The sequence below is a fragment of the Pseudophryne corroboree genome, unplaced genomic scaffold (genome assembly GCF_028390025.1).
Source record: "Pseudophryne corroboree isolate aPseCor3 unplaced genomic scaffold, aPseCor3.hap2 scaffold_656, whole genome shotgun sequence".
Taxonomy (NCBI): Eukaryota; Metazoa; Chordata; class Amphibia; order Anura; family Myobatrachidae; genus Pseudophryne; species Pseudophryne corroboree.
In genome coordinates, this window is record NW_026970244.1 from 51,993 (window position 1) to 65,811 (window position 13,819).

The following is a 13,819-nucleotide window of genomic DNA, read 5'->3' on the forward strand; positions in this document are numbered from 1 at the left end:
TCCTGTGTGTACCATCCTTCTTTCTCTCCTCTGTGATAGTGTGTTTCCTGTGTGTACCATCCTTCCTTCTCTCCTCTGCGACAGTGTGTTTCCTGTGTGTACCATCCTTCCTTCTCTCCTCTGTGACAGTGTGTATCCTGTGTGTATCATCCTTCCTTCTCTTCTCTATGTGACGGTGTGTTTCCTGTGTGTACCATCCTTCCTTCTCTCCTCTGTGACAGTGTGTTTCCTGTGTGTACCATCCTTCCTTCTCTCCTCTGTGACAGTGTGTTTCCTGTGTGTACCATCCTTCCTCCTTTCCTCTGTGACAGTGTGTTTCCTGTGTGTACCATCCTTCCTTCTCTCCTCTGTGACAGTGTGTTTCCTGTGTGTACCATCCTTCCTTCTCTCCTCTATGTGACAGTGTGTTTCCTGTGTGTACCATCCTTCTTTCTCTCCTCTGTGACAGTGTGTTTCCTGTGTGTACCATCCTTCCTTCTCTCCTCTGTGACAGTGTGTTTCCTGTGTGTACCATCCTTCCTTCTCTCCTCTGTGACGGTGTGTTTCCTGTGTGTACCATCCTTCCTTCTCTCCTCTGTGACAGTGTGTTTCCTGTGTGTACCATCCTTCCTTCTCTCCTCTGTGACAGTGTGTTTCCTGTGTGTACCATCCCTTCTTCTCTCCTCTATGTGACGGTGTGTATCCTGTGTATACCGTCCTTTCTTCTCTCCTCTGTGTGACAGTGTGTTTCCTGCGTGTACCATCCTTCTTTCTCTCATCTGTAACAGTGTGTTTCCTGTGTGTACCATCCTTATTTCTGTCCTCTGTGACAGTGTGTTTCCTGTGTGTACCATCCTCTCCTCTTCTATGTGACAGTGTGTTTCCTGTGTGTACCATCCTTCCTTCTCTCCTCTGTGACAGTGTGTTTCCTGTGTGTACCATCCTTTCTTCTCTCCTCTGTGACAGTGTGTTTCCTGTGTGTACCGTCCTTTCTTCTCTTCTCTGTGTGACAGTGTGTTTCCTGTGTGTACCATCCTTCCTTCTCTCCTCTATGTGACAGTGTGTTTCCTGTGTGTACCATCCCTTCTTCTCTCCTCTATGTGACGGTGTGTTTCCTGTGTGTACCATCCTTTCTTCTCTCCTCTGTGTGACAGTGTGTTTCCTGTGTGTACCATCCCTTCTTCTCTCCTCTGTGACAGTGTGTTTCCTGTGTGTACCATCCTTCTTTCTCTCCTCTGTGACAGTGTGTTTCCTGTGTGTACCATCCTTCTTTCTCTCCTCTGTGACAGTGTGTTTCCTGTGTGTACCATCCTTCCTTCTCTCCTCTGCGACAGTGTGTTTCCTGTGTGTACCATCCTTCCTTCTCTCCTCTGTGACAGTGTGTTTCCTGTGTGTACCATCCTTCCTTCTCTCCTCTGTGACAGTGTGTTTCCTGTGTGTACCATCCCTTCTTCTCTCCTCTATGTGACGGTGTGTATCCTGTGTGTACCGTCCTTCTCTCCTCTGTATGACGGTGTGTTTCCTGCGTGTACCATCCTTCTTTCTCTCATCTGTAACAGTGTGTTTCCTGTGTGTACCATCCTTCTTTCTGTCCTCTGTGACAGTGTGTTTCCTGTGTGTACCATCCTTCTCTCCTCTTCTATGTGACAGTGTGTTTCCTGTGTGTACCATCCTTCCTTCTCTCCTCTGTGACAGTGTGTTTCCTGTGTGTACCATCCTTTCTTCTCTCCTCTGTGACAGTGTGTTTCCTGTGTGTACCGTCCTTTCTTCTCTTCTCTGTGTGACAGTGTGTTTCCTGTGTGTACCATCCTTCCTTCTCTCCTCTATGTGACAGTGTGTTTCCTGTGTGTACCATCCCTTCTTCTCTCCTCTATGTGACAGTGTGTTTCCTGTGTGTACCATCCCTTCTTCTCTCCTCTGTGACAGTGTGTTTCCTGTGTGTACCATCCCTTCTTCTCTCCTCTATGTGACAGTGTGTTTCCTGTGTGTACCATCCCTTCTTCTCTCCTCTGTGACAGTGTGTTTCCTGTGTGTACCATCCCTTCTTCTCTCCTCTATGTGACAGTGTGTTTCCTGTGTGTACCATCCCTTCTTCTCTTCTCTGTGACAGTGTGTTTCCTGTGTGTACCATCCCTTCTTCTCTCCTCTATGTGACAGTGTGTTTCCTGTGTGTACCATCCTTTTTTCTTTCCTCTGTGACAGTGTGTTTCCTGTGTGTACCATCCTTTCTCTCCTCTGTGACAGTGTGTTTCCTGTGTGTACCATCCTTCCTTCTCTCCTCTGCGACAGTGTGTTTCCTGTGTGTACCATCCTTCCTTCTCTCCTCTATGTGACAGTGTGTTTCCTGCGTGTACCATCCTTCCTTCTCTCCTCTATGTGACAGTGTGTTTCCTGTGTATACCATCCTTCCTTCTCTCCTCTATGTGACAGTGTGTTTCCTGCGTGTACCATCCTTCCTTCTCTCCTCTATGTGACAGTGTGTTTCCTGTGTGTACCATCCTTCCTTCTCTCCTCTGTGACAGTGTGTTTCCTGTGTGTACCATCATTCCTTCTCTCCTCTGTGACAGTGTGTTTCCTGTGTATACCATCCTTCCTTCTCTCCTCTATGTGACAGTGTGTTTCCTGTGTATACCATCCTTCCTTCTCTCCTCTATGTGACAGTGTGTTTCCTGTGTGTACCATCCTTCCTTCTCTCCTCTATGTGACAGTGTGTTTCCTATGTATACCATCCTTCCTTCTCTCCTCTATGTGACAGTGTGTTTCCTGTGTGTACCATCCTTCCTTCTCTCCTCTATGTGACAGTGTGTTTCCTGTGTGTACCATCCTTCCTTCTCTCCTCTGTGACAGTGTGTATCCTGTGTGTATCATCCTTCCTTCTCTTCTCTGTGTGACGGTGTGTTTCCTGTGTGTACCATCCTTCCTTCTCTCCTCTGTGACAGTGTGTTTCCTGTGTGTACCATCCTTCCTTCTCTCCTCTGTGACAGTGTGTTTCCTGTGTGTACCATCATTCCTTCTCTCCTCTGTGACAGTGTGTTTCCTGTGTGTACCATCCTTCTTTCTCTCCTCTGTGACAGTGTGTTTCCTGTGTGTACCATCTTTCTTTCTCTCCTCTGTGACAGTGTGTTTCCTGTGTGTACCATCCTTCTCTCCTCTTCTATGTGACAGTGTGTTTCCTGTGTGTACCATCCTTCCTTCTCTCCTCTGTGACAGTATGTTTCCTGTGTGTACCATCCTTCCTTCTCTCCTCTGTGACAGTGTGTTTCCTGTGTGTACCATCCTTCCTTCTCTCCTCTATGTGACAGTGTGTTTCCTGTGTGTACCAACCCTTCTTCTCTCCTCTATGTGACGGTGTGTTTCCTGTGTGTACCATCCCTTCTCTCCTCTATGTGACGGTGTGTATCCTGTGTGTACCGTCCTTCTTTCTCTCCTCTGTGACAGTGTGTTTCCTGTGTGTACTATCCCTTCTCTCCTCTATGTGACAGTGTGTTTCCTGTGTGTACCATCCTTCTTTCTCTCCTCTGTGACAGTGTGTTTCCTGTGTGTACCATCCCTTCTTCTCTCCTCTATGTGACGGTGTGTATCCTGTGTGTACCGTCCTTTCTTCTCTCCTCTGTGTGACAGTGTGTTTCCTGTGTGTACCATCCTTCCTTCTCTCCTATGTGACAGTGTGTTTCCTGTGTGTACCATCCTTTCTTCTCTTCTCTATGTGACAGTGTGTTTCCTGTGTGTACCATCCCTTCTTCTCTCCTCTATGTGACGGTGTGTATCCTGTGTGTACCGTCCTTTCTTCTCTCCTCTGTGTGACAGTGTGTTTCCTGTGTGTACCATCCTTCCTTCTCTCCTCTATGTGACAGTGTGTTTCCTGTGTGTACCATCCTTCTTTCTCTCATCTGTAACAGTGTGTTTCCTGTGTGTACCATCCTTCTTTCTCTCCTCTGTGACAGTGTGTTTCCTGTGTGTACCATCCTTCTCTCCTCTTCTATGTGACAGTGTGTTTCCTGTGTGTACCATCCTTCCTTCTCTCCTCTGTGACAGTGTGTTTCCTGTGTGTACCGTCCTTTCTTCTCTTCTCTGTGTGACAGTGTGTTTCCTGTGTGTACCATCCTTCCTTCTCTCCTCTATGTGACAGTGTGTTTCCTGTGTGTACCATCCCTTCTCTCCTCTATGTGACGGTGTGTTTCCTGTGTGTACCGTCCTTTCTTCTCTTCTCTGTGTGACAGTGTGTTTCCTGTGTGTACCATCCCTTCTTCTCTCCTCTGTGACAGTGTGTTTCCTGTGTGTACCATCCCTTCTTCTCTCCTCTATGTGACAGTGTGTTTCCTGTGTGTACCTTCCCTTCTTCTCTCCTCTGTGACAGTGTGTTTCCTGTGTGTACCTACCATCCTTCCTTCTCTCCTCTATGTGACAGTGTGTTTCCTGTGTGTACCATCCTTTTTTCTTTCCTCTGTGACAGTGTGTTTCCTGTGTGTACCATCCTTCTTTCTCTCCTCTGTGATAGTGTGTTTCCTGTGTGTACCATCCTTCCTTCTCTCCTCTGCGACAGTGTGTTTCCTGTGTGTACCATCCTTCCTTCTCTCCTCTGTGACAGTGTGTATCCTGTGTGTATCATCCTTCCTTCTCTTCTCTATGTGACGGTGTGTTTCCTGTGTGTACCATCCTTCCTTCTCTCCTCTGTGACAGTGTGTTTCCTGTGTGTACCATCCTTCCTTCTCTCCTCTGTGACAGTGTGTTTCCTGTGTGTACCATCCTTCCTCCTTTCCTCTGTGACAGTGTGTTTCCTGTGTGTACCATCCTTCCTTCTCTCCTCTGTGACAGTGTGTTTCCTGTGTGTACCATCCTTCCTTCTCTCCTCTATGTGACAGTGTGTTTCCTGTGTGTACCATCCTTCCTTCTCTCCTCTGTGACAGTGTGTTTCCTGTGTGTACCATCCTTCTTTCTCTCCTCTGTGACAGTGTGTTTCCTGTGTGTACCATCCTTCCTTCTCTCCTCTGTGACAGTGTGTTTCCTGTGTGTACCATCCTTCCTTCTCTCCTCTGTGACGGTGTGTTTCCTGTGTGTACCATCCTTCCTTCTCTCCTCTGTGACAGTGTGTTTCCTGTGTGTACCATCCTTCCTTCTCTCCTCTGTGACAGTGTGTTTCCTGTGTGTACCATCCCTTCTTCTCTCCTCTATGTGACAGTGTGTTTCCTTTGTGTACCATCCCTTCTTCTCTCCTCTGTGACAGTGTGTTTCCTGTGTGTACCATCCCTTCTTCTCTCCTCTATGTGACAGTGTGTTTCCTGTGTGTACCATCCCTTCTTCTCTTCTCTGTGACAGTGTGTTTCCTGTGTGTACCATCCCTTCTTCTCTCCTCTATGTGACAGTGTGTTTCCTGTGTGTACCATCCTTTTTTCTTTCCTCTGTGACAGTGTGTTTCCTGTGTGTACCATCCTTTCTCTCCTCTGTGACAGTGTGTTTCCTGTGTGTACCATCCTTCCTTCTCTCCTCTGCGACAGTGTGTTTCCTGTGTGTACCATCCTTCCTTCTCTCCTCTATGTGACAGTGTGTTTCCTGCGTGTACCATCCTTCCTTCTCTCCTCTATGTGACAGTGTGTTTCCTGTGTATACCATCCTTCCTTCTCTCCTCTATGTGACAGTGTGTTTCCTGTGTGTACCATCCTTCCTTCTCTCCTCTGTGACAGTGTGTTTCCTGTGTGTACCATCATTCCTTCTCTCCTCTGTGACAGTGTGTTTCCTGTGTATACCATCCTTCCTTCTCTCCTCTATGTGACAGTGTGTTTCCTGTGTATACCATCCTTCCTTCTCTCCTCTATGTGACAGTGTGTTTCCTGTGTGTACCATCCTTCCTTCTCTCCTCTATGTGACAGTGTGTTTCCTATGTATACCATCCTTCCTTCTCTCCTCTATGTGACAGTGTGTTTCCTGTGTGTACCATCCTTCCTTCTCTCCTCTATGTGACAGTGTGTTTCCTGTGTGTACCATCCTTCCTTCTCTCCTCTGTGACAGTGTGTATCCTGTGTGTATCATCCTTCCTTCTCTTATCTATGTGACGGTGTGTTTCCTGTGTGTACCATCCTTCCTTCTCTCCTCTGTGACAGTGTGTTTCCTGTGTGTACCATCCTTCCTTCTCTCCTCTGTGACAGTGTGTTTCCTGTGTGTACCATCATTCCTTCTCTCCTCTGTGACAGTGTGTTTCCTGTGTGTACCATCCTTCTTTCTCTCCTCTGTGACAGTGTGTTTCCTGTGTACCATCTTTCTTTCTCTCCTCTGTGACAGTGTGTTTCCTGTGTGTACCATCCTTCTCTCCTCTTCTATGTGACAGTGTGTTTCCTGTGTGTACCATCCTTCCTTCTCTCCTCTGTGACAGTATGTTTCCTGTGTGTACCATCCTTCCTTCTCTCCTCTGTGACAGTGTGTTTCCTGTGTGTACCATCCTTCCTTCTCTCCTCTATGTGACAGTGTGTTTCCTGTGTGTACCAACCCTTCTTCTCTCCTCTATGTGACGGTGTGTTTCCTGTGTGTACCATCCCTTCTCTCCTCTATGTGACAGTGTGTTTCCTGTGTGTACTATCCCTTCTTCTCTCCTCTATGTGACAGTGTGTTTCCTGTGTGTACCATCCTTCTTTCTCTCCTCTGTGACAGTGTGTTTCCTGTGTGTACCATCCCTTCTTCTCTCCTCTATGTGACGGTGTGTATCCTGTGTGTACCGTCCTTCTCTCCTCTGTGTGACGGTGTGTATCCTGTGTGTACCGTCCTTCTCTCCTCTGTGTGACAGTGTGTTTCCTGTGTGTACCATCCTTCCTTCTCTCCTATGTGACAGTGTGTTTCCTGTGTGTACCATCCTTCCTTCTCTCCTCTATGTGACAGTGTGTTTCCTGTGTGTACCATCCCTTCTTCTCTCCTCTATGTGACGGTGTGTATCCTGTGTGTACCGTCCTTTCTTCTCTCCTCTGTGTGACAGTGTGTTTCCTGTGTGTACCATCCTTCCTTCTCTCCTCTATGTGACAGTGTGTTTCCTGTGTGTACCATCCTTCTTTCTCTCATCTGTAACAGTGTGTTTCCTGTGTGTACCATCCTTCTTTCTCTCCTCTGTGACAGTGTGTTTCCTGTGTGTACCATCCTTCTCTCCTCTTCTATGTGACAGTGTGTTTCCTGTGTGTACCATCCTTCCTTCTCTCCTCTGTGACAGTGTGTTTCCTGTGTGTACCGTCCTTTCTTCTCTTCTCTGTGTGACAGTGTGTTTCCTGTGTGTACCATCCTTCCTTCTCTCCTCTATGTGACAGTGTGTTTCCTGTGTGTACCATCCCTTCTCTCCTCTATGTGACGGTGTGTTTCCTGTGTGTACCGTCCTTTCTTCTCTGTGTGACAGTGTGTTTCCTGTGTGTACCATCCCTTCTTCTCTCCTCTGTGACAGTGTGTTTCCTGTGTGTACCATCCCTTCTTCTCTCCTCTATGTGACAGTGTGTTTCCTGTGTGTACCTTCCCTTCTTCTCTCCTCTGTGACAGTGTGTTTCCTGTGTGTACCATCCTTTTTTCTTTCCTCTGTGACAGTGTGTTTCCTGTGTGTACCATCCTTCTTTCTCTCCTCTGTGATAGTGTGTTTCCTGTGTGTACCATCCTTCCTTCTCTCCTCTGCGACAGTGTGTTTCCTGTGTGTACCATCCTTCCTTCTCTCCTCTGTGACAGTGTGTATCCTGTGTGTATCATCCTTCCTTCTCTTCTCTATGTGACGGTGTGTTTCCTGTGTGTACCATCCTTCCTTCTCTCCTCTGTGACAGTGTGTTTCCTGTGTGTACCATCCTTCCTTCTCTCCTCTGTGACAGTGTGTTTCCTGTGTGTACCATCCTTCCTCCTTTCCTCTGTGACAGTGTGTTTCCTGTGTGTACCATCCTTCCTTCTCTCCTCTGTGACAGTGTGTTTCCTGTGTGTACCATCCTTCCAACTCTCCTCTATGTGACAGTGTGTTTCCTGTGTGTACCATCCTTCCTTCTCTCCTCTGTGACAGTGTGTTTCCTGTGTGTACCATCCTTCTTTCTCTCCTCTGTGACAGTGTGTTTCCTGTGTGTACCATCCTTCCTTCTCTCCTCTGTGACAGTGTGTTTCCTGTGTGTACCATCCTTCCTTCTCTCCTCTGTGACGGTGTGTTTCCTGTGTGTACCATCCTTCCTTCTCTCCTCTGTGACAGTGTGTTTCCTGTGTGTACCATCCTTCCTTCTCTCCTCTGTGACAGTGTGTTTCCTGTGTGTACCATCCCTTCTTCTCTCCTCTATGTGACGGTGTGTATCCTGTGTGTACCGTCCTTTCTTCTCTCCTCTGTGTGACAGTGTGTTTCCTGCGTGTACCATCCTTCTTTCATCTGTAACAGTGTGTTTCCTGTGTGTACCATCCTTATTTCTGTCCTCTGTGACAGTGTTTCCTGTGTGTACCATCCTCTCCTCTTCTATGTGACAGTGTGTTTCCTGTGTGTACCATCCTTCCTTCTCTCCTCTGTGACAGTGTGTTTCCTGTGTGTACCATCCTTTCTTCTCTCCTCTGTGACAGTGTGTTTCCTGTGTGTACCGTCCTTTCTTCTCTTCTCTGTGTGACAGTGTGTTTCCTGTGTGTACCATCCTTCCTTCTCTCCTCTATGTGACAGTGTGTTTCCTGTGTGTACCATCCCTTCTTCTCTCCTCTATGTGACGGTGTGTTTCCTGTGTGTACCGTCCTTTCTTCTCTCCTCTGTGTGACAGTGTGTTTCCTGTGTGTACCGTCCCTTCTTCTCTCCTCTGTGACAGTGTGTTTCCTGTGTGTACCATCCCTTCTTCTCTCCTCTATGTGACAGTGTGTTTCCTGTGTGTACCATCCCTTCTTCTCTCCTCTGTGACAGTGTGTTTCCTGTGTGTACCATCCCTTCTCTCCTCTATGTGACAGTGTGTTTCCTGTGTGTACCTACCATCCTTCCTTCTCTCCTCTATGTGACAGTGTGTTTCCTGTGTGTACCATCCTTTTTTCTCTCCTCTATGTGACAGTGTGTTTCCTGTGTGTACCATCCCTTCTTCTCTTCTCTGTGACAGTGTGTTTCCTGTGTGTACCATCCCTTCTTCTCTCCTCTATGTGACAGTGTGTTTCCTGTGTGTACCATCCTTTTTTCTTTCCTCTGTGACGGTGTGTTTCCTGTGTGTACCATCCTTTCTCTCCTCTGTGACAGTGTGTTTCCTGTGTGTACCATCCTTCCTTCTCTCCTCTGCGACAGTGTGTTTCCTGTGTGTACCATCATTCCTTCTCTCCTCTGTGACAGTGTGTTTCCTGTGTATACCATCCTTCCTTCTCTCCTCTATGTGACAGTGTGTTTCCTGTGTGTACCATCCTTCCTTCTCTCCTCTGTGACAGTGTGTTTCCTGTGTGTACCATCATTCCTTCTCTCCTCTGTGACAGTGTGTTTCCTGTGTATACCATCCTTCCTTCTCTCCTCTATGTGACAGTGTGTTTCCTGTGTATACCATTCTTCCTTCTCTCCTCTATGTGACAGTGTGTCTCCTGTGTGTACCATCCTTCCTTCTCTCCTCTATGTGACAGTGTGTTTCCTATGTATACCATCCTTCCTTCTCTCCTCTATGTGACAGTGTGTTTCCTGTGTGTACCATCCTTCCTTCTCTCCTCTATGTGACAGTGTGTTTCCTGTGTGTACCATCCTTCCTTCTCTCCTCTGTGACAGTGTGTATCCTGTGTGTATCATCCTTCCTTCTCTTCTCTATGTGACGGTGTGTTTCCTGTGTGTACCATCCTTCCTTCTCTCCTCTGTGACAGTGTGTTTCCTGTGTGTACCATCCTTCCTTCTCTCCTCTGTGACAGTGTGTTTCCTGTGTGTACCATCATTCCTTCTCTCCTCTGTGACAGTGTGTTTCCTGTGTGTACCATCCTTCTTTCTCTCCTCTGTGACAGTGTGTTTCCTGTGTGTACCATCTTTCTTTCTCTCCTCTGTGACAGTGTGTTTCCTGTGTGTACCATCCTTCTCTCCTCTTCTATGTGACAGTGTGTTTCCTGTGTGTACCATCCTTCCTTCTCTCCTCTGTGACAGTGTGTTTCCTGTGTGTACCATCCTTCCTTCTCTCCTCTATGTGACAGTGTGTTTCCTGTGTGTACCATCCCTTCTTCTCTCCTCTATGTGACGTTGTGTTTCCTGTGTGTACCATCCCTTCTTCTCTCCTCTATGTGACGGTGTGTATCCTGTGTGTACCGTCCTTCTTTCTCTCCTCTGTGACAGTGTGTTTCCTGTGTGTACTATCCCTTCTTCTCTCCTCTATGTGACAGTGTGTTTCCTGTGTGTACCATCCTTCTTTCTCTCCTCTGTGACAGTGTGTTTCCTGTGTGTACCATCCTTCTTTCTCTCCTCTGTGACAGTGTGTTTCCTGTGTGTGCCATCCTTCCTTCTCTCCTCTGCGACAGTGTGTTTCCTGTGTGTACCATCCTTCCTTCTCTCCTATGTGACAGTGTGTTTCCTGTGTGTACCATCCTTCCTTCTCTCCTCTATGTGACAGTGTGTTTCCTGTGTGTACCATCACTTCTTCTCTCCTCTATGTGACGGTGTGTATCCTGTGTGTACCGTCCTTTCTTCTCTCCTCTGTGTGACAGTGTGTTTCCTGTGTGTACCATCCTTCCTTCTCTCCTCTATGTGACAGTGTGTTTCCTGTGTGTACCATCCTTCTTTCTCTCATCTGTAACAGTGTGTTTCCTGTGTGTACCATCCTTCTTTCTCTCCTCTGTGACAGTGTGTTTCCTGTGTGTACCATCCTTCTCTCCTCTTCTATGTGACAGTGTGTTTCCTGTGTGTACCATCCTTCCTTCTCTCCTCTGTGACAGTGTGTTTCCTGTGTGTACCGTCCTTTCTTCTCTTCTCTGTGTGACAGTGTGTTTCCTGTGTGTACCATCCTTCCTTCTCTCCTCTATGTGACAGTGTGTTTCCTGTGTGTACCATCCCTTCTCTCCTCTATGTGACGGTGTGTTTCCTGTGTGTACCGTCCTTTCTTCTCTCCTCTGTGTGACAGTGTGTTTCCTGTGTGTACCATCCCTTCTCTCCTCTGTGACAGTGTGTTTCCTGTGTGTACCATCCCTTCTTCTCTCCTCTATGTGACAGTGTGTTTCCTGTGTGTACCTTCCCTTCTTCTCTCCTCTGTGACAGTGTGTTTCCTGTGTGTACCTACCATCCTTCCTTCTCTCCTCTATGTGACAGTGTGTTTCCTGTGTGTACCATCCTTTTTTCTCTCCTCTATGTGACAGTGTGTTTCCTGTGTGTACCATCCCTTCTTCTCTTCTCTGTGACAGTGTGTTTCCTGTGTGTACCATCCCTTCTTCTCTCCTCTATGTGACAGTGTGTTCCCTGTGTGTACCATCCTTTTTTCTTTCCTCTGTGACAGTGTGTTTCCTGTGTGTACCATCCTTCTTTCTCTCCTCTGTGATAGTGTGTTTCCTGTGTGTACCATCCTTCCTTCTCTCCTCTGCGACAGTGTGTTTCCTGTGTGTACCATCCTTCCTTCTCTCCTCTGTGACAGTGTGTATCCTGTGTGTATCATCCTTCCTTCTCTTCTCTATGTGACGGTGTGTTTCCTGTGTGTACCATCCTTCCTTCTCTCCTCTGTGACAGTGTGTTTCCTGTGTGTACCATCCTTCCTTCTCTCCTCTGTGACAGTATGTTTCCTGTGTGTACCATCCTTCTCTCCTCTTCTATGTGACAGTGTGTTTCCTGTGTGTACCATCCTTCCTTCTCTCCTCTGTGACAGTATGTTTCCTGTGTGTACCATCCTTCCTTCTCTCCTCTGTGACAGTGTGTTTCCTGTGTGTACCATCCTTCTCTCCTCTATGTGACAGTGTGTTTCCTGTGTGTACCATCCCTTCTTCTCTCCTCTATGTGACGGTGTGTTTCCTGTGTGTACCATCCCTTCTTCTCTCCTCTATGTGACGGTGTGTATCCTGTGTGTACCGTCCTTCTTTCTCTCCTCTGTGACAGTGTGTTTCCTGTGTGTACTATCCCTTCTTCTCTCCTCTATGTGACAGTGTGTTTCCTGTGTGTACCATCCTTCTTTCTCTCCTCTGTGACAGTGTGTTTCCTGTGTGTACCATCCTTCTTTCTCTCCTCTGTGACAGTGTGTTTCCTGTGTGTACCATCCTTCCTTCTCTCCTCTGCGACAGTGTGTTTCCTGTGTGTACCATCCTTCCTTCTCTCCTATGTGACAGTGTGTTTCCTGTGTGTACCATCCTTCCTTCTCTCCTCTATGTGACAGTGTGTTTCCTGTGTGTACCATCACTTCTTCTCTCCTCTATGTGACGGTGTGTATCCTGTGTGTACCGTCCTTTCTTCTCTCCTCTGTGTGACAGTGTGTTTCCTGTGTGTACCATCCTTCCTTCTCTCCTCTATGTGACAGTGTGTTTCCTGTGTGTACCATCCTTCTTTCTCTCATCTGTAACAGTGTGTTTCCTGTGTGTACCATCCTTCTTTCTCTCCTCTGTGACAGTGTGTTTCCTGTGTGTACCATCCTTCTCTCCTCTTCTATGTGACAGTGTGTTTCCTGTGTGTACCATCCTTCCTTCTCTCCTCTGTGACAGTGTGTTTCCTGTGTGTACCGTCCTTTCTTCTCTTCTCTGTGTGACAGTGTGTTTCCTGTGTGTACCATCCTTCCTTCTCTCCTCTATGTGACAGTGTGTTTCCTGTGTGTACCATCCCTTCTCTCCTCTATGTGACGGTGTGTTTCCTGTGTGTACCGTCCTTTCTTCTCTCCTCTGTGTGACAGTGTGTTTCCTGTGTGTACCATCCCTTCTTCTCTCCTCTGTGACAGTGTGTTTCCTGTGTGTACCATCCCTTCTTCTCTCCTCTATGTGACAGTGTGTTTCCTGTGTGTACCTTCCCTTCTTCTCTCCTCTGTGACAGTGTGTTTCCTGTGTGTACCATCCTTTTTTCTCTCCTCTATGTGACAGTGTGTTTCCTGTGTGTACCATCCCTTCTTCTCTTCTCTGTGACAGTGTGTTTCCTGTGTGTACCATCCCTTCTTCTCTCCTCTATGTGACAGTGTGTTTCCTGTGTGTACCATCCTTTTTTCTTTCCTCTGTGACAGTGTGTTTCCTGTGTGTACCATCCTTCTTTCTCTCCTCTGTGATAGTGTGTTTCCTGTGTGTACCATCCTTCCTTCTCTGCGACAGTGTGTTTCCTGTGTGTACCATCCTTCCTTCTCTCCTCTGTGACAGTGTGTATCCTGTGTGTATCATCCTTCCTTCTCTTCTCTATGTGACGGTGTGTTTCCTGTGTGTACCATCCTTCCTTCTCTCCTCTGTGACAGTGTGTTTCCTGTGTGTACCATCCTTCCTTCTCTCCTCTGTGACAGTGTGTTTCCTGTGTGTACCATCCTTCCTCCTTTCCTCTGTGACAGTGTGTTTCCTGTGTGTACCATCCTTCCTTCTCTCCTCTGTGACAGTGTGTTTCCTGTGTGTACCATCCTTCCTTCTCTCCTCTATGTGACAGTGTGTTTCCTGTGTGTACCATCCTTCCTTCTCTCCTCTATGTGACAGTGTGTTTCCTGTGTGTACCATCCTTCCTTCTCTCCTCTGTGACAGTGTGTTTCCTGTGTGTACCATCCTTCCTTCTCTCCTCTGTGTGACAGTGTGTTTCCTGTGTGTACCATCCTTCCTTCTCTCCTCTGTGTGACAGTGTGTTTCCTGTGTGTACCATCCTTCTCTCCAGCTCCTGCTTGGGGCATGTTACTAAAACTAAAGTTCCTGAGCATGGGGCCGGGGTAGGAAGATGGAGGAGCCCAGTGCATCCTGGGAGGCTCACAATCTTAGTGCTCGGTGTTGGTCCTGGTCTCACCCAGCA